At 41.3% G+C, this 21,506-nt stretch overlaps 1 long non-coding RNA gene across 1 annotated transcript; it reads left to right on the top strand.

Moving 5' to 3' along the window:
• Positions 1 to 12,140: 12,140 nt before the first annotated feature.
• On the top strand, positions 12,141 to 18,095 carry LOC124137615. The gene is made up of 3 exons (XR_006861542.2): positions 12,141 to 12,184; positions 13,990 to 14,113; positions 16,430 to 18,095. It is a non-coding gene; the product is annotated as an uncharacterized LOC124137615 (long non-coding RNA).
• Positions 18,096 to 21,506: the final 3,411 nt, after the last annotated feature.

The raw sequence follows: 21,506 nt of genomic DNA, 5'->3' as shown, positions 1-21,506 counted from the left end.
AGCGGCCGCCCGGAGAGCGGAAGGTCCGGGGTTCGATCCCCGGCCGCGTCATACCAAAAGACGTTAAAAGATGGTACTTGATGTTACCCTGTCTGGCGCTCGGCATTAAGGGGCTTAAACAAGGACTGGTCGGCTCGGAGTCAGTATACCTAAATTATTTATATTACTTAAACATTTATCCACTTAATGAATCAAAACGAATCCATCGACACATGCTAAATGATAAACAAGGTGTTTTCAGGAAAGAATTCTAACCTTGATATTTCTCGCTGACTTTGTTGATGCATGTCATCGTATCCTAATTGTTCATGATGTCAATCACTCGATTGTCTGGTCCAGACTCGATTATTTACAGACCGCCGTCATATAGCTGGAATATTGAGTCCGACGTTAAACAACAAACAAACAAACCTATGATTGTCAGTTCGAATCCCGGTTTCCCTGGTTGTGTTCCTTTTGTCACCACCTTCTACCATGACCGTGGAAAATTCTTCATGCTTTATAATCCAAATCTGGTACCTGATCCCATTCAAAATTAACGTACCTTTTCAATCAAAAACTTGTGTATCAAAACATCGATCTATCGATATCCTACGCATTGATGCACGTAACGATGTCTGCTGATAAGGCTTTAGAATTGTATACGTTCAATATCGGAATATTATCAGACATGGAAAGCAGAGGAACGGAAGTCAGGCTCAGCCAGTTCAAAGTTAGGAGAGGAAAGACAGTCATTCTTCATATGTAATACTGATGGTGAGTCATTTCAACCAACTGCTAGGGAAGTGCAACTTCAAAATACCTAAAATCCTCTTATTTAATAAAGTTTGTAGGAGAAATTACTTCGGCATTTCATTTCATTATTTCTAAGACCTGTCACACCTACAATGGGCGATGCCATGTTGATCTCCAAGAATGAGTCAAAACAGTGTAAATATATGCAACAGGTTGCGATGACAATAAATATATATCTCCGGAGAGTTATTCAATCGATTCTTGTTTAAAAACTATGTATCTTGTAACCGTTATTTTGAACTAGTCAAGAATATAGTAAGTAATTTGAACTTGAGTAAGACATGTATGTTGTGTTTGTCACTAGACCTGTTCTGGGCCGCCTCCGTGATCTAGTGGAAGAGGTTCGATCCCCGGTCACGCCATACCAAAAGATGTTAAAAGATGGTACTTTCCCAGCAGTATTTAATAAACTATTTATCGGGAGCATAATCAAACATACAATCAACACCAAATCCTTGACATATGCGTAATTTCCATAAAAAGAATTATCAATTTTGTTTCAACTCAGCCAACAAACTATTCATTCACGATTCATAACGTCTCACAAGAGCGGAAGGCCCGGGGTTCGATCCCCGGCCGCGTCATACCAAAAAACGTTAAAATATGGTACTTGTTGTTACCCTATCTGGCGCTCGGCATTAAGGGGCTGAAACAAGGACTGGTCGGCTCAGTATACTGTGTCTGAGTGGGGTATTCATGTTAAACTGCGGCATGGTATCTCAGTCCGGACTAGTACAAGCAGACACACACACACACACACACACACATACACACACACACACACACACACACACACACGTGCATGCACGGCGCTATATAAGTGCAATAATCTTGGACGCGACGTAAAACCCCACTTCACCTCACCTCTACGTGTTCTAAAATAACTTGCTAGATGGCCCATGTGTAGTTACGCGTTGCAAGAGAGCACAGTTTTCAAAGCCTCTTGGCGCCATGTTAGGATGGGGAAATCTCGGGAAAATTTGGGGTGCGATATCGCTCGGTTCTAAATTAAAGAAAGAGGCATCTAATCTACAGTTAGGCTTCCCCAAACTTCAAAACTCAGAAGTAGGAACATCTGAATACCCGTGCTTGTGGATCACAGGAAAGTGATAAACCTGCATCAGTTCTGGCTTTCCTTCCGCATGTTATAACTGACGAATTTTCAAAGCGGCTTTAACCACAACCAAGTCACTCATACATGATCAATACTGCCAGACTAACAGGGGAAATGGTAGTAGGTACTCCGGATGGTAGTATTTATCATGGATATTTGTGATCACGTTGGATAAATAGATAGTCATTGAATGTATGCTATTCATAGATTTGTGATAGTCGTTCTAGTCAATGAGTGAGTATGGTTTTACGCCGCTTTTAGCTACATTCCAGCAAAATCACGCCGGTGAACGGGACCGACCGTTTGATATTCAGGGGGGGGGGGGAGCCTGGGATATTGTATGAAAACTGGATATTTTTTACAGCAACAAAGCCATATATTGTTTTGACTAAAATTATTGGCCTACATATTACTTTCTCAAAAAGACCTTACGACAATTTTTGTGGCATTATGTTTTAGGGCATTATATATGCGTTTTATATACGGAGTGTGGTCATGGTGCTGAAGAGATGAGCTGGGATATTTGATCATGAATACAGATAATAACAATTAAAAGCAATCATGACAAAGACAATATTGACTTTAAGTGGCCAAAGGACTTATAGAAATAGTCCATCACAATCACTCTAATTGTTGAGTTAAGTAAAGCAACATATCATATTTCTTAAGATTTACTTTCATTTACTTACGAATCTAGCCACATAATACACACCCGCTTGTCCGATATAGGTAAATGTGCATAGCTAAGAGTCATCTGATTTGTCGCAAATGCCAGGGTCAGTCGCGTGGCTTTGTGGTTAAAGCGTTCGGTCGTCACGCCTCAGTCCTGGTTCGAATCCCCACCTAGGTACAATAAATGCCCATTTCTTATGTGCCCCGCCGTGAAAATGGTTGTGTATTGCTAAAACGGCGTAAAACCATTCTCACTCACTCCCTTAAGAATCAAAGTATTCAGAATATTTAACAATGGCGTTAGGGGTAAAATGTCCCAAAACGCATTCCGTATTTATTAATATTATTAATCTGTGGAAAAATAAAACTATTCCATTTGAATAGCGAGACATTATCCTCCACCTTGAACATAACGTTTTACATAATGTAGACCTCAGTATCTCACCATCTCCAGTGAGTGTTCATAATGATAGGTGGTTGAGTGAGAGTCGGGTTTAACGCCGATTTGAACAGTGTTCCAGTTATATCACAACATGTCAGCTTAATGTGGGAGGAAGGCCCGGAGTGATGCAGGTCTTGGGTGTTTCCAGCAAGCGTTCGAGGTCCGATTTTTAGATATCGGATCTGGTCCTTAGACTTGACGACCTAGATTACACCGCCATACCGAGGCACCATTGAACTAGTAGTAATGTTCGTACAAGCAAGCATGTGAAGCAGACCCGTGAAAATCCGGGGTAGAGTAGGTCTTCAGCAACCCATTCTTGCCGTAAAAGGCGACTGTGCTTGTCGTAAGAGGCGACTAATGGGAACGGGTGGTCAGACTCGGTGACTTGGTTGATGCGTGTCATCGTATCTCAATTGCGTGGATTGATGCTCATGATGTCAGTCACTGGATTGTCTGGTCCAGACTCGATTATTAACAGACAGCGGTCCTATAGCTGGAATATTGCGGCGTGCGGCGTTAAACAACAATCCAACCAACAAACAAAATACACAGTATCCTGACTCGGAGTAGACCAGTCACTGTTTTAGCCCCTTCATTCCGAGCGGCGTTAAACAACAAACAAACAAAGCATGTGAAGCATCCCCACAGTGACTCATGCTACAATATGGGCCTACATGTCGCTGTGTATATCTCGTATTACCTCTTTGTTAAATACGAGAACTCATAGTAGAAAAAAGACACATAATAAAATTGTTTGAAATCTTGAAATACGGGCTGGTGGCAATTTCTTGTCAGTGTGAATAGGCGATAGTTTTAGTGAGACACCCCCCGTTGTTACTGGATTGAAATCAGCAATTATTTAGGAGTTCGCATATACGTAACTTGCTCGTGATTGCTTGAATAAGTAATATGCTCGGGATTAATGTGTTCCTTGGCGGATCTAAACGGCCCCCTCGAAGCGTTTATTATAAATAAATTCCATCACTTTTTGTATTAGCACTGCAGAATAAAGAGTGGTTCTACATAAGTTGGGATTCGAAACAAAAACCTTACCCACGGCATTTAAAAAATTCTCTCTCGCTCGGGAAGAACCTGAGTTTAGACACTTGTGTCGTAAACAGTATGACGAACACGAACATAATATCCTCTATATTGTCCATAACTAATCATTTTGTTTCTCGCTGCCATGCTCGCTGTGTGAAAACAACGTAGATATGTCACGGGCGTTTCTGTTTTTGATTCACGTTTAGCACCTTACGAATGATGTAACACAACACATCTCCACGTCACACAGGATATCTCGCCTATACCGCTACAGTTGGTACAACCGAAGGTGTAGGGTGACCTGGGGACGAGCATGCAGCACGCATGATTGACACACATTATGTCATTGTTGTGAGGTGGGTTTAACGTCGCGTCCAAGATTATTGCACTCATATAGCAACGTGCCTGAACGTGTGTGTGTGTGTGTGTGTGTGTGTGTGTGGCTGCTTATACTAGTCCGGACTGATGCCGATTTATAGTGCTAGCTCACTGAGATACCATGCAGCAGTTAAACATGAATACCCCACTCAGACACAGTATGCTGACTCCGAGCCGACCAGTCCTTGTTTTAGCCCCTAAATGTCGAGCGCCAGACAGGGTAACAACAAGTACCATCTTTTAACGTTTTTCTGGTACGACGCGGCCGGGGTCATTTTTGTGAGACGTTAGGAATCGTGAATGAATATGTTTGGTGGCTGTGTTGAAACAAAATTGATAGTTCTTTTTATAGAAATTACGCATATGTAAAGGTTTTGGTGTTGATTGTATGTTTGATGATGCTCCCGATAAGTAGTTGATTAAAAACTGCTTGGAAAAAATAGATTGTTCTCACAAGTAATTCCAGTCTTTGTTTTTCCCCTTAATGCCGAGCGCCAGGAAGGGCAACAACAAGAACCATCATTTAACGGATGTTGGTACGACGCGGCCAAGGGATCGAACAACCGACCTTCTCTTCTCCAGGCAGACGCTCTATCCACTAGGCCATGGAGTTATTTCACAAGTGATATGTGTGACGACATTCATCATCTGGACATGATTGATGAAATACACAGCCATTCCAGCTACTTCAACCATGCTATGAGATGCTGTCTGGATACAAAATGACCATATGAACAGAGATTCTGATTTTCGCTCACTTTCATCCACACAACACTTTCATTCATTCTGTACTGCTTAACAATGGTCCTCATATATAACAAGGGGGCACGGGTGGCCCAGTCGTCTAAGGCGCCGCGATTCGTTGTGCAGAGTTGTGTCCCTTGGGCACGTCAGAAACCTATGATTGTGGGTTCGAATCCCGGTTCGCCCCGATTATGTTTCTAGGTTTGTCAGCACCACACCCGTGCTCGTGGGTTTCACCGAAGTGGTAAACGTCTGAGACCTGCATCACTTCGGGCTTTCCTCCCACATTAAGCTGACACGCCGCGATAAAACAGGAATACTGTTAAAAGCGGGGTTAAACCAAACTCACTCACTCATATATAACAAAACTGAAGTAAAACATATTACAAAAGAATCAAGGCATTCAAGTGACACAACTTTTATCTTCAAACAATATATGATATGATGCCCTATTTGTATAAAATCTGTTTGGATATTAAAAAAAAGATTCACTTATTGATTATCACTTACAAATTAAACATTTGGCAAATAACAAAATGAGATGAAATACATGATCAGTCGTGGTATGTTCCCTTACTCCAGATTATACAAGGTGAGCAACCAGATGGATAGGAATACATGTGAACTGTTGCATGTTACCCAAGACGGAAAAACTGTCGAAATGTCTGAACAACATGACATTCCAAGAAAACATGTAAAATAGTTTCTTCTCCGGCAAGACATAAACTGCATTGATCAAGATCTGACATTTTCATCAGAAATAAAAACAGATCTGTTGGTATTATACATTGCAGAAGGGTGCCATCTTGCCAGGTGATTTTCATACAGCCCCATGCACCCTCCCTAGGGGACTGGTCAAAAATCAAATCCACAAGGGCTTGTGTAGACTTAAGACCTTTTGTATGTTGTAGCAGGTGCATTGTGAAAGCTGAATCGGCCATTGCTTTGGCTATCAAGGCAAGAGTAAGTGTCCTTTCGCAATTCAAAGTTGTTGTTGTTTTTTGTTTTGTTGTTTAACGCCGCACTCAGCAATATTCCAGCTATATGACGGCTGTCTGTAAATAATCGAGTCTTGCCCAGACAATCCAGTGATTGACATCATGAATTGGGATACGATGACATGCATCAACCAAGTCAGCGAGCCTGACCACCCGATCCCGTTAGTCGGCTCTTACGACAAGCATAGTTGCCTTTTACGGCAAGCATGGGTTGCTTAAGACCTATTCTACCCCGGATCTTTAACATACAGCACCTCAACAACAGTATTGTTATGACGTACTGGTGTGAATAGGAAAAAAAAGAATTACTTTGACATACACTTTCTAACTGATTTTATTTTTAATATATTCAGCACATGTTTCCAGTATTTTCCAGGACCAAATGACAAAAAGAAAGGTGACAATCAAAGAGATTAAATGTCCTACCGCAACATTCTTGCCTAAAAAATGCACAATCTGTCAACATCACTTTGTAATATACAGTTCGCGTTGGGATTCATTGATAACATCGTTTGCTTATTTAACAAAGAAGTTACAGATTTTTAAGGCTTCTTGATTGTACCGCAAACAGTGGAGTGTCGGCATACGCTGTATGCTGTCACAACTCGGCAACATTCCGATACAGTGCCGTGATCAGGTGAAATGCAGTGGTTCGAAACAAGAGTCCCATTGTGACACAAGCTCCGCCCACTCATGAATATTGTAGACTTGAGATCATTGATGGTCAACCAGATACAGGTGTAAAACATAAAACCAAACTTGAAGCATTCGAACATGCCACGCAGTCGGAGATTGTCGTGACTCTCCGTGTCAGTCCGCCAAATGCACCAGGAAGCAGGTTCCCTCAGGTAGAACTAACGCTCCGAAGAGCGGGATTGAACAAAACAACTATCACTATCACTCCAAGCCCAGACAACGGCAAGTATTAATATAACATTATTGTATTCATAATACATGTATATATTTAATTACAAAACATTCATCTCTGCAAACTAATGGACTATTTCGGGCGTGTGAGCCCTTAAGAATTGGGATTGTACAGTGGGATCGTATAGTGGTATTGCGCAATATACAATTCAGATCAACGCTTTCTTTGTGAACAGAAAAAAAGTTGTTTATCGTTTGTTGATATTTTGTTCCAACGTTAGGTATATTTGGGACGTGTAGCGGTTCAGATGAAGATGGGATGTTTTTAGATGTTGGTGAGCTTTGTTAGTCACAGCGTCTCATACCGAGAGCAGAGACCATATTGTATATAATCTCTTGAAAATTACATCCGGTTGAGTTAATTATACAGCTCATCTTTCGACTTTTGTATTTGTATGCATTCTGCATTGTATGCATGCATGCATTTCAGAACGTCAGTTTGGATGGGTTCATTGAAGCGTGTACGATTTATATATATCTCCATTGAATACAACGCCGTTGACATGCTAGGTCAGTTTACACATAGATGTAAAAACTTTCAAACATGGGGTTCACATTGCCATTACGACTACTATAACAATGTTAAATATAAGTATTAGGATGGTTTGCACTATAACAGATGTATAATTTATTAATTTTTTTTTGTATTTTCACAACCACAGTGAATACCTGAACGGGAAAGCTATTCGGGGATTCACAATAGCAATAAAAACGACATACTTGCCTCTTGATTGTGTATTAGTTGCATTTGACACAACGATTGCCCCGATTATAATGTATGGTTCGGACATTGGGGGATATGTTTTCAACAAGGTTTGTATTTTCATATCCCCAAATGTCCGAACCATACATTATAATCGGGGCAATCGTTGTGTCAAATGCAACTAATACACAATCAAGAGGCAAGTATGTCGAGTACATTTATAAATTCTAACAATTGCAGCTGATCAACGTTACTTAACAACAAATTTCATGGTCTATGTTGAATTTGGAAAAAAGCCACTGTACATTAAAATGTATAAACGCCTAATTATTTTGGCATAAAATTGCATCAAATTAGAAACTTCCCAAATTAACTTTCATTTTCTATCAGTTTATCACTCTTAATGGACCAATATTGCTGATAAAATCCATGGATTTGTTTTGTGAAAAAACTTACTGATTGGTCCCGTGAAGATCCGGGGTAGAATAGGTCTTCAGCAACTCATGCTTGCCATAAGAGGCGACTAATGGGATCGGGTGGTCAGGCTGCGTGGATCGATGCTCATGATATCAATCACTGGATTGTCTGGTCCAGACTCGATTATTTACAGACCACCGTCATATAGCTGGAATATTGCCGAGTGCGGCGTAAAACAACAAACCAACCAACTACTGATTGTTCTGATCATCCGATTATATGTTTCACACAATAGCTGGCTTCAAAAGTAGACGAAACATTTATAGGTCAATATCTGCAAACCTGGCGCTGCTCTAGTGTGGAAAGTTTAAAGGGTTTGTACTTCCCAAAACTTAAAGAAACATTATATTTTGTATCTCTTGTCACCCGAAACGTATATCACCCTATTCTCAAATTTAGAACTAGTACCCATAACTATGCTCTTGTCACCCGAAATGTATATCACCCTATTCTCAAATTTAGAACTAGTAACCATAACTATGCTCTTGTCACCCGAAATGTATATCACTCTATTCTCAAATTTAGAACTAGTACCCATAACTATGCTCTTGTCACCCGAAATGTATATCACCCTTTTCTCTAATTTAGAACTAGTAACCATAACTATGCTCTTGTCACCCGAAATGTATATCACCCTATTCTCAAATTTAGAACTAGTAACCATAACTATGCTCTTGTCACCCGAAACGTATATCACCCTTTTCTCTAATTTAGAACTAGTAACCATAACTATGCTCCTGTCACCCGAAATGTATATCACCCTTTTCTCTAATTTAGAACTAGTAACCATAACTATGCTCTTGTCACCCGAAATGTATATCACCCTCGTCTCTAATTTGGAACTAGTAACCATAACTATGCTCTTGTCACCCGAAACGTATATCACCCTTTTCTCTAATTTAGAACTAGTAACCATAACTATGCTCTTGTCACCCGAAATGTATATCACCCTTTTCTCTAATTTAGAACTAGTAACCATAACTATGCTCTTGTCACCCGAAATGTATATCACCCTCGTCTCTAATTTGGAACTAGTAACCATAACTATGCTCTTGTCACCCGAAACGTATATCACCCTTTTCTCAAATTTAGAACTAGTAACCATAACTATGCTCTTGTCACCCGAAATGTATATCACCCTCGTCTCTAATTTGGAACTAGTAACCATAACTATGCTCTTGTCACCCGAAACGTATATCACCCTCGTCTCTAATTTGGAACGAGTAACCATAACTATGCTCTTGTCACCCGAAACGTATATCACCCTTTTCTCAAATTTAGAACTAGTAACCATAACTATGCTCTTGTCACCCGAAATGTATATCACCCTCGTCTCTAATTTGGAACTAGTAACCATAACTATGCTCTTGTCACCCGAAACGTATATCACCCTTTTCTCTAATTTAGAACTAGTAACCATAACTATGCTCTTGTCACCCGAAACGTATATCACCCTTTTCTCTAATTTAGAACTAGTAACCATAACTATGCTCTTGTCACCCGAAATGTATATCACCCTTTTCTCTAATTTGGAACTAGTAACCATAACTATGCTCTTGTCACCCGAAACGTATATCACCCTTTTCTCTAATTTAGAACTAGTAACCATAACTATGCTCTTGTCACCCGAAATGTATATCACCCTCGTCTCTAATTTAGAACTAGTAACCATAACTATGCTCTTGTCACCCGAAACGTATATCACCCTTTTCTCTAATTTAGAACTAGTAACCATAACTATGCTCTTGTCACCCGAAATGTATATCACCCTCGTCTCTAATTTGGAACGAGTAACCATAACTATGCTCTTGTCACCCGAAACGTATATCACCATTTTCTCTAATTTAGAACTAGTAACCATAACTATGCTCTTGTCACCCGAAATGTATATCACCCTCGTCTCTAATTTGGAACTAGTAACCATAACTATACTCTTGTCACCCGAAACGTATATCACCCTTTTCTCTAATTTAGAACTAGTAACCATAACTATGCTCTTGTCACCCGAAACGTATATCACCCTTTTCTCTAATTTAGAACTAGTAACCATAACTATGCTCTTGTCACCCGAAATGTATATCACCCTCGTCTCTAATTTGGAACTAGTAACCATAACTATGCTCTTGTCACCCGAAACGTATATCACCCTTTTCTCTAATTTGGAACTAGTAACCATAACTATGCTCTTGTCACCCGAAACGTATATCACCCTTTTCTCTAATTTAGAACTAGTAACCATAACTATGCTCTTGTCACCCGAAATGTATATCACCCTCGTCTCTAATTTGGAACTAGTAACCATAACTATGCTCTTGTCACCCGAAACGTATATCACCCTTTTCTCTAATTTAGAACTAGTAACCATAACTATGCTCTTGTCACCCGAAATGTATATCACCCTCGTCTCTAATTTGGAACTAGTAACCATAACTATGCTCTTGTCACCCGAAACGTATATCACCCTTTTCTCTAATTTAGAACTAGTAACCATAACTATGCTCTTGTCACCCGAAATGTATATCACCCTCGTCTCTAATTTGGAACTAGTAACCATAACTATGCTCTTGTCACCCGAAACGTATATCACCCTTTTCTCAAATTTAGAACTAGTAACCATAACTATGCTCTTGTCACCCGAAACGTATATCACCCTTTTCTCTAATTTAGAACTAGTAACCATAACTATGCTCTTGTCACCCGAAACGTATATCACCCTTTTCTCTAATTTAGAACTAGTAACCATAACTATGCTCTTGTCACCCGAAATGTATATCACCCTATTCTCAAATTTAGAACTAGTAACCATAACTATGCTCTTGTCACCCGAAATGTATATCACCCTCGTCTCTAACTTAGAACTAGTAACCATAACTATGCTCTTGTCACCCGAAATGTATATCACCCTATTCTCAAATTTAGAACTAGTAACCATAACTATGCTCTTGTCACCCGAAATGTTTATCACCCTATTCTCAAATTTAGAACTAGTAACCATAACTATGCTCTTGTCACCCGAAATGTATATCAGTTATGAAGAGCCGTAAAGATCCGGGGTAGAATAAGTCTTCAGCAACCCATACTTGCCGCAAAAGGCGACTATGCTTGTCGTAAGAGGCAACTAACGGGATCGGGTGGTCAGGCTCGCTGACATGGTTGATGCACGTCATCGATCCAAATTGCGTGGCTCAATGCTCATGATATTTATCACTGGATTGTCTGGTTCAGACTCGATTATTTACAGACCGCCGTCATATAGCTGGAATATTGATGAGTGCGGCGTTAAACAACAAACCAAACCAACCAACCAACAATGCAGAATGTGACGTTTTAGCATGGAGAGTGAGTTACTCCCAATTTTCTTCAAGTGCTGCGAGGGCGGTCGGGTAGCCCAGTGGTTAAAGCGTTCGCTCGTCACGCCGAAGACCCGGGTTCGATTCCCGACATGGGTACATTGTGTGAAACCCATTTTTGGTGTCCCCCGCCGTGATATTGCTGGAATATTGCTAAAAGCGGCGTAAAACCATACTCACTCACTCACTCAAGTGCTGCGGGCAGTAGTAACCCTCATATATGACAAAATCTCGCTCTCCTTCTGATGGTGGAGGGTCTGAAGCATACGTTTTTTCTTGAATTTTCTTGGGCAATATATTAGTTTCGTTAAATTAATAACGGTTGTTGTGTTTATTTGTTTACAAATATGAACCATGTCTTCACGTAAAATATTTATATCAACTTTTAATAAAGCATTTATCAAAACGAATCCATCGACATATGCTACCTGATAAACAAGGTGTATACAGGAAAGTATTCTGTCCTTGATATTTCTGATTTTTCTTTATCATTTCAGTAATCTCCCTGTTACAAGAAACGATGTCGAATTATTACTTGTAAGTATTGCATACATATGAACGCTGGGGGAAACGTTACTGTTATTGTTGGATTGTCTTCACATTATTCATCACAACTGATGTTGAAAGTGAAGGAAACAGTCATTACGAATTTAAAATTTCACTTTAAGATTCTGCCCGTGAAGATTCCGGGGTAAAATAGGTCTTAAGCAACCCATGCTTGCCGTTAAAGGCGACTATGCTTGTCGTAAAAGGCGACTAACGGGATCGGGTGGTCAGGCTCACTGACTTGGTTGATGCATGTCAACGATCCCAATTGCGTGGTCGATGCTCATGATATTAATCACTGGATTGTCTGGTCCAGACTCGATTATTTACAGACCACCGTCATATAGCTGGAACATTGCTGAGTGCGGCGTTAAGCAACAACCCAACCAAACCAACCAACTTTAAGATTCTCCTGGACTGGAGGGAACGGTTACGTACCTGCTCTGTCATGGCGTTACCGCTGTAGTGGCTGTAAGGGAGCAGAGAGCGAGGACACCGGGGGTTCGCAAAATGGAAGAGCATTTCTTTCTCGTCGTCGATTATCTAGAGTGTCTCCATTCTATAATGATACAACTAAATTATCCATTCACTTCCCTGACTGACTTCGTTTTAAGTCCGATTCGAATTATGTTTGTTTGTTTAACTCCGCACTCTGCAATATAACAACTATATGACGTCAGTCTGTAAATAATCGAGTCTGAACCAGACAGTCCAGTGATTGACATCATGAGCTTCGATTTGCGCAATTGGGATACGATGACATGCATCAACCAAGTCAGAGAGCCTGACCACCCGATCCCGTTTGTCGCCTCTTACGACCAGCATTGGTTACTGAAGACCAATTCTAACCCGGATCATCACGGGGGTGACATGGCATGTGCTGCAAAAAAAATGGAATAAACACCGCTAATGCCATGGCACTGTTCCAAAGCGTGTCATTAGACAATCGACTTTGGCTTCTGATTTCAGTACAAGTTATTAATATAGATACATGTATCTTTGAATTAATTGGTAGACATTGCCGCACTGAATAGCATTCCAATAACATCACAACGTGTAGCCATCATGCAGGAGAATAATGCAGGATCTACCAAACTATTACACAGTCATGCTGAAACGCCCCCAAACACAACTATGATACCCGTATCAAATACATCGCCATTGAATAACCATTTCTTGTTTGTTTCATTTTTAACCACCATCATGGGTGTAAACTTTCTTTTGTCCGGAAGTGTATATTATTGCAAGCCAAAGATTCCCTTTGTTTGATGATATGAACGATTTTATTCATAATATATTTTCTCCTTATTTTATGCTACATATTTAAATACAATTTCTATTTCATATGTTTATGATGATGAATATATGTCTGATGTATTTCTGGAGAGTAAGCATGATGGTACTTTCCTAATCAATATCAGACAATATCTAGGAGGCTAGACGTACGCTATATGCAAGTTGTTGTATAACGCCGCACTCAGCAATATTCCAGCTATATGACGGCGATCCGTAAATAATCTGGACCAGACAATCCCATGATCGACATCATGAGCATCGATGAGATGCATCAACCAAGTCAGCCAGCCTGACCACTCGATCCCGTTAGTCTCCTCTTACGACAAGCAGTCGCCTTTCACGGCAAGCATGATGAAATCTGGTTCGGCTTTTAGAGATAACATTACATCTTAGACCTGAATGTATCACGAGTTTTCTTCTTTAACGCCTCGCGAAGACTTCAACAGACTTAACAATTTATCGTAATTATTATGTCGAACCGTTTCTTGTGAATGTTTCAGCATAATTGCGGTGATCATAGTGGTCAAAATCCTCTTCTGGACAATGTTCCTGTGTTATCGGGCTTCAAGAAGACCGGCGTTATCCGTCCAGTCGTTTACTCCGGATGGACAAGTTTCTCACAATGTAGGCATTAGCCTAGGCTTGATTAAACCTCGTGACAATATGGCTCACTTTTTCTCACTCACTGGTTAAACTATGTCGCGATATGCAGAGCTGCCTCCCTTAGGGTTCGAATCCCGGTTCACCCTAGTTATATTTCTAGGTTTGTCAGCACTATACAAAGCGGTTAACGTCGAAGACCTGCATCAGTTCGGGTTCATCTCCCACATCAAGCTGGCACACCGTGATATAAGTGAAATGGTGTTCACATAAAAGGGACTAAAAGCAATCTCATAATATGAATACGTCTCTTTACAGTGAAGCGGTCGGGTAGCCTAGTGGTTAAAGCGTTGGCTCGTTACGCCGAAGACCCGGGTTCGATTCCCGACATGGGTACATCCCCCCGCAGTGATATTGCGAGAATATAGCTAAAGGCGGCGTGTCAGGAGTATGGGTTTCTGAATCACTATCAAGTAGTGACGATGGTATCCGCGAGTAGGTGATCGCATCCCCCCACCGGTGGCACCCGTCACAAACACACGCAAACATAAAAACGTTAACGCCAGAAAACAACCAGCCGCGATCGTCAAGTCAAGTGTTCACCTGAAAACACACGTGAACATTTTGTACATGTCAAAATAAGGGAGTGCGTCGTTTTTGGCACTCTTTAATGTGGAAATGTCCATCATATCCCAGACCTTGAATATTGTTACCCTGATCAAACAACTTTGCAGCAACAGTCGTGTGACGCTCTTTGAGATCGTTGTAGTTTTTTGTACCTCAAAAGTTGTGAAATGTAGACTCCAAAGTCATCCCTCTTGTTATACTGTCTTGTTGATATCAGCTGAAGTGAGTGAGTGAGTTGGGTTTAACGCCGCTTTTAACAGTATTCCAGTTATATCGCGGCGTGTCAGCTTCATGTGGGAGGAAAGCCCGAAGTGATGCAGGTGATGCAGATTTACTACTTCGGTGAAACCCACGAGTACGGGTATGGTGCTGACCAACCTAGAAACATAAATCGGGGCGAACCGGGATTCGAATCCACAATCATAGGTTTCTGGTGTGACCAAGGGACGCAACTTTGCACAGCGAATCGCGGCGCCTTTTACGACTGGGCCACGATATAAGCTGGATGCCGATTTATATTTTAAAATATTTTCCTTAGACCTTAAAAGTGAAGGTTGTGCGAGAACTCCGCTCTCGCTGCACTGGACTATGAAATTACAGCTATAAAACTACGCAGAGATGTAGACTATTAAATTTCCTGTCGGATGGTGTAAATTTAACTGCAAATATTAACCCGGTTTAAAAGAAATACACTGCTAAGTGTTGTCAGAGAGATTTATTTGGCGTTGAAAAACAGCAAATTTCCCGATAAAATTTACTTTGCTGTATCATTATCGCTCGTGTCCCTCCGCTCCGATGGGTTGAATATTGCTAAAAGCGGCGTAAAACCCAACTCACTCTGTAACGTTCACTACATTTCTTTCTTTAGGGTCCGTGACGATTCCGGGTTAGAATAGGTCTTCAGCAACCCATGCTTGCCGTAAAAGGCGACTATGCTTGTCGTAAAAGGCGACTAACGGGATCGGGTGGTCAGGCTCGCTGACTTGGTTGATGCATGTCATCGATCCCAATTGCGTGGATCGATGCTCATGATATCAATCACTGTATTGTCTGGTCCAGACTCGATTACTTACAGACCGCCGTCATATAGCTGGAATATTGCTGAGTGCGGCGTTAAGCAGTAAACCAACCAAATCTTTCTTTAGGCGTCTACCATTCCACAAAGGCTTTGCACGGATCATCCTCTATATCCAAATAAGGCGTTAACGTACAAACTGGTGTGTATACTGTGTAAATCTGCGAAGCAACGTGTCCACACCGGCTTTTACGATTTCATTTTTTCCTCCATAAACGAAAAAACCCCAAACACATTGAAGTTATTTCTTATAAATAAATGCGTGACAATAACTTCACAGACTGCTGATATAATCATTAAAAACAAAAACATGTCGACAACAGTACAAAATCGGTAACATGGTTCAACGCAATAATGCACCACAAGCCCGCCCATTTATAAGTCAGCCAATCAGAAAGCAGTAGCCCGTTATTGGGCGTGGCCTCATTTTTTCTGCTTAGGGAAACATAAAAGCAAACAACTTTGCTTGGTTAGCCAATTACATGCAACGGAATCTTTGCAATTTATTTATGAAGACATAAACAAATCGTATTGTTCCAAAGCATCATATTTCTTATCATTATGTGTGTTCAGCGACTTTAGATTGCTTAATATCGGTAAAGTGGCGCACAGCACAATCACTCACTCTTACTTTACAGGATCGCATAGTGATTGTGCAGAGCGAGTACCTCCCGGACAGGTCTGGCCCGGGGATGCCTGTCCAGAATGACCGGGGTGCGGGGAACACGCCACCCACCTATGAGCAAGCCGTCAAAGGCCCGGCAGTGAGGCCAACCTCGATGCCGGTGTAGTCCAGCAGGCCATCACGATGCGGAATTCTCAACTGCTCCGAAACCATGACAGCATAATAAACATAATATAAATCCTTGCGGCATACAAATAGTTTGGGATTCCAGTATGTTTATTTGAAAGAAAGAAATTGCAGTAAATGCTTCGCAGTAAATATTTTTCATGCCGTAAATAATACTTAAATATATCAGAGACTTTGATTTTATTTAACATAGTGTAGTCGTTTTTGTTTGTTTTTTTGTCTTTTGTCTTCTTTTTTTATGGGGTGGTCGGGTAGCCTAGTGGTTAAAGCGTTCGCTCGTCACGCCGAAAACCCGGGTTCGATTCCCGACATGAGTACAATGTGTGAAGCCCCTTTCTGGTGCCGTGATATTGCTAAAAGCGGCGTCTCACTCACTCACTCACTCACTCACTCACTCACTCACTCACTCACTCAGTCACTCACTCACTCACTCACTTTTTTTTATTTGGGATGTGGGTGGGTAAGTTACATTTCGACATCAAGCTCACTATGTAGTATGCATCTCATGTTCAGCATCAAATACAGTACATAAGAAACAAGAACTGGTCAACTCAGTTTTGTTGATATTATTCATAACAAAACGTATACTTTCTGAATTGTGTATACTTTAAATCTGTGTTCATAATATATGCCTTTATGCTGATATTCTTCTCACCAAACCTAACAATAAACATTACGCTTTGTGTAGCATGGGCCATTGGCCTTCCTGTACCGTACAAAGTATCATGTCGTAAACAAGCTCAAGAAATATAGGGACTTAACCCTGTAACCATGCACGTACATATATGCATTGATTTGAACATAGGGCATTGTCTAATTACGACCGGAAAAAGTGGCTCACTAATATGTCTTTCTCCCCAGAAACATTGTTGAATTATAATAGCTAGATAGATAGATCTACATATAGATAGTAATTAACATATTCTAAGATTTTTTTCACTCAGCTATATTCCAGCTATATGACGGCGATCTGTAAATAATCGAGTCTGGACAAGACAACCCAGTGATTAACATCATGAGCATCGATCCACGCAATTGGGATCGTTGACATGCATCAACCAAGTCAGCGAGCCTGGCCACCTGATCCCGTTAGTCGCTTCTTACGACAAGCATAGTCGCAATAAAACTGTTCATCTGTTGTGTACGTCGCCTGCTCAGATGCATTTATGTGTTTTTTTATCTCGCTTATAATACTGTAATAAATACGCTTATGATACACGTTGATAGCGAACTTATCGTGAAGTCCATATTTGACAGTGTAAGTGTTTGCAACCTCATTAAAATAAGATGGGAGTTCCAGCTACCGCTAGACAAAGGGTAGCTTTTCATTTGATATTTTCAACCATTTCCAACCAAAATCTATTAAATGAGATTGAAGTGTACCTTGTTTTGTATTTACATCAGGTGAATAATGTTTACTTTTTGTCAAATTCTCTTTTGTTTGGATACATGTGCTATTAGAAGCTTTCTAGTAAATATTTATTTTTCAATGATTTGACTTTGGTGTTCTTTTGGATGTTGATGACTAGGTCAAGTACGTGTATTTGGTTTGACGACGTGCTTCGGTGTTCGTATTCAAAATATGAGCGAGACAGAGAACAAGGGCGGATACAGTTTTCTTTGAAATGGATGGGTGTGTTTTGTAATCACAAGAATGACATACAACAATAACAGATTCCTCGAAATATTTCCGGACAGCCTTCGTGGCATAGAGCGTCTGCCGGAGAGCGGAAGGTCGGTGTTTCGATACCCGGCCGCATCATAACAAAATACGTTAAAAGTTGGTACTTTCGTTGTTACCCTGTCTGGCGCTCGGAATGAAGGGGCTAAGGCAGTGACTGGTCTGCTCGGAGTCAGGATACTGTGTCTGATTTTGTTTGTTTGTTTGTTTGTTTGTTTGTTTGTCAGCTGTTTAACGCCACACTCAGCAATAGTCCAGGTATATGACGGCGATCTGTAAATAATCGAGTCGGGACCAGACCAGTGACTGACATAATGAGCATCGATGCCATGCATCAACTAAGTCAGCGAGCCTGACCACATAATCCCGTTAGTCGCCTCTTACGACAAACATAGTCACCTTTTACGTCAAGCATGGTTTGCTGAAGACCTATTTTACCCCGGATCTTCACGGGTCTACTACTGGTCTGAGTGGTGTGTCCATGTTAAACATGTCGTCGGCGTGACGAGCAAACTTTTTAACTAAACCAAGCGGCAAAAGAAAGTATAGGTTGGCCATTTGTAATTTTCCTAAAAACATCGATAACTAGTGGAAAGTGGGTATTGGGAATATGACTGCCCAGGAATAGGTACCAAAAAACACCTCGCCCAAACGCGCCACCCTTGACGGCGCTTGTGCGGTGAACAAAAAACTGGTGAAACAGGTTTCCCGCCTATGGCATGAACTGCACGTGCATATTAGCAGTTTAATGCGTTCGTCTGCAGGATATAACCACACGTGATGAAAGCACACAAAAGAAATGCCACGATTGTCATAGGAGCACAGAGAGAGAGCCATCGGTATGGCCGAAATGGGGGCAACACAGGTCCAAATTGCCAGAAGGTTTGGTTGTACACCATTGCCAGCAGTAGCCAGGCTGATTCAACGGTACAGGCAGACAGGGAGGACACAGGACAGGCCTAGAACCGGACGGCTCATCCACCTGCGAAACGGATTCGTAAGGGCGACGGCAGCAACAGCGTTGGGACATCCCATTAGCCAACGTACAGTACTACGAATCCGAGCGTATCGTCCTTTCCGAGGAATGGTACTGACTGCTCAACATCGACGCCTGAGACTGCGATGGGCGAGGCAGGTTAGACGCTGGCAAGTGAGAAATTGGCGTCGAGTGCATGCTGTTTACTGATGAAAGTCGGTTTAACTTGTTTCGAAATGACGGCAGAGAACCGAGTTAATCGACGCAGGGGGGAACGTTTGGCTCTGGCGTGTATTCAAGTCCATCCATTCCCCGGGGGGAGGTGTTATGGTGTGGGGCGGTATTTGTTGAGATCAGAAGACTGATTTAGTGATTATACAGGGAAACCTGAACGCTGTGCAGTACAGAGACCAAGTGTTGCATCCAGTTGTGCTTCCGTTCTTACAAAAGCAACAGCAGGGGACATTGTTTCAACACGACAATGCCAGGCCCCATGACTGACTTTGAACTTTCTAAACCAGCAGAACGTTGACGTTTTGCCCTGGCCTGCCCACTTACCCGATATGAATTCTATTGAACATCTTGACAGACAGATTAGAGCACGCCATGAGCCTCCAGTCAACAGACAAGAATTGCAGCAGGGCCTGAGAGACGAGTGGCAACGGATTCCAGTCCACGTCATCAGAAGACTGGCGTCATCGATGAGGTGGCGTATCACAGCATGCATTGAGGCAGCTGGAGGTCATACACGCTATTGAAGGCAACTGTGTCGACAATGAACTTGTAGTGTGTCTGACAATTTTTGGGTGACATTTCAGACAACTTTTGAAAATAAAATTTCTTACCCCACCATTGTTTACCTTGAGCTTACATTACCTGTGATTGCACAATTTCATTCAAACTGTGGTTGATCAATCATGTGTTACCCCTCCCTAGATTATATTATAATTCACAACAAAACCTCTTCTTGTTTTGTTTTTTATCGATCATGGAACTCGACCTATACTTTCTTTTGCCGCCCAGTTTATTACGCTACCCCACCGCCCCTCTGATTTAAGTACTGTAACAATATAAATCTCACATCCACGTCCAAGACAGAATCCAAGGGAGGCGCAAGGTTTGAGTTCATCATTATGATGGTGAATTATTCAAATAATGATGAATAATAAATTGATATTTCACCAAGACGTATTGCAGATTTGTGTAGCTACATTACAACTAAAAACAAAATTCTTTCTTTGTAGGGAAAGTTGTAATAAATAAAAATATGCACTCATTCATCTCCCTACTCAAACAGCTCCACACACCCGCCTACACCAGTCAACTAATCCGGGGACCCATTTTCAATGTTCCGCCTACCGTTTTCTACATAAAAAGCGCACAGGGCGCTCTCAAATTTAGATGTAGGGGGCTCTTATTAGAATATTATTTTGGTGAAAAAAAACCAGAGTTGAAAGATCGTTAATTTCGTGGTTTATGCTGACAGCCTGAAATGTTTATATACGACAGATTTATTTTTCCAGAATTTAATTGCCCATAATTAAGGGTGCGTATTATACACGAGTAAATTTAAGTCTTGTGTACACAGATCAATCGGAAGGCGTCCTAATTGGGATTGTTCACTTGCCAATATACGAGGGGCGTTCAATAAGTTTTGCAAATTCAATATAAGACCAAGTCGCAGAATATCTTTTGCACTTTTATTTTTCAATATAATCTTCATTCACCTCAATACACTTATTCCATTTGTCCTACAAGCTTTTAATACCACTTTTATAGAAAACCGCGGACTGGCCCGCTAACCACGCCTCTGTGACAGACTTTATGTCCTCGTCATCCTGGAAGCGTCTTCCACGTAGGGCAGATTTCATTTGCCGGAACAGGAAATAGTCACTGGGGGCTAAGTCTGGGCTGTAAAGTTAAATTACCCACCCTACAGCCCAGACTTAGCCCCCAGTGACTATTTACGTGGAAGACGCTAAGACGCTAATTTTAAGACGTCACCCATCCCAATTACGTGGATCGATGCTCATGGTGTCAATCACTGGATTGTCTGGTCCAGACTCGATTAATCACAGACCGCCGTCTTATAGCTGTAATATATTGCTGAGTGCGGCTTAACAACACAGAGTCCAGCAAACGAACTATTCTTCGATCTGTCGTCTCTCGTGAGAAACTCCCGTCAACGCTTTTAAAAGCTGACTGTCGACGCTCTTGCAACAGCTAGAAAACCACCTCCTAGTAAAT

This window comes from Haliotis rufescens, unplaced genomic scaffold, assembly GCF_023055435.1.
Source record: "Haliotis rufescens isolate VD_foot unplaced genomic scaffold, xgHalRufe1.0.p SCAF_19, whole genome shotgun sequence".
Taxonomy (NCBI): Eukaryota; Metazoa; Mollusca; class Gastropoda; order Lepetellida; family Haliotidae; genus Haliotis; species Haliotis rufescens.
This window is presented reverse-complemented; position numbering and strand designations above follow the sequence as displayed.